This window comes from Gekko japonicus, unplaced genomic scaffold (genome assembly GCF_001447785.1).
Source record: "Gekko japonicus isolate JY-2015 unplaced genomic scaffold, Gekko_japonicus_V1.1 scaffold338, whole genome shotgun sequence".
NCBI classification, from domain to species: domain Eukaryota; kingdom Metazoa; phylum Chordata; class Lepidosauria; order Squamata; family Gekkonidae; genus Gekko; species Gekko japonicus.
In genome coordinates this window covers 144,156-144,586 of record NW_015171512.1, presented here as the reverse complement: position 1 = coordinate 144,586, position 431 = coordinate 144,156, and the positions used below count along the sequence as shown (strand labels likewise).

General features: G+C 45.0%; 1 protein-coding gene across 2 annotated transcripts in view; it reads right to left on the bottom strand.

Annotated features, from left to right (window-relative positions):
• EMX2 (empty spiracles homeobox 2) overlaps nucleotides 1–431 on the bottom strand; it is an 8,971-nt gene that overhangs the window by 7,777 nt on the left and 763 nt on the right. The window lies entirely within an intron of this gene.

Genomic DNA, 431 nt, shown 5'->3' with positions numbered 1-431 from the left:
GCCAAAAAAATAATTTTTAAAACGTAAAATGTTAGCAGCGCCCTTCAGCCTTGCTTCCTGAGCTCACTCGTACCTGCCCCGTTGCTGCTCAAGAGACAACAGAGATCTGTGGTGGCACTTTTTCCCTAGTCAAGAAAAAAATTAAACTCCAAACACGTTGGGGACATTCATCCGAGAGACGTTGTTGTTGTTGTTTTAAACAGGGTCAATATATTTGTAACAAAACAAAACCACCCGTATTTCTGGTTTCCCCGAGTGGGTCTAATCTTTTAGCAATTGTTTGTTTGAACTGCCCTAGCAAGAAAATTGGTTGCCAGTTTCCTGAAGGGGGGTGGGGGTGGTGCTGACATCCCGTTGAACCCGCAACCTGGACAGAGGATTTGGTTTCCTAGCAAGGGAAGCCCCAATCCGAAATTCAGCTGCTCCTTATT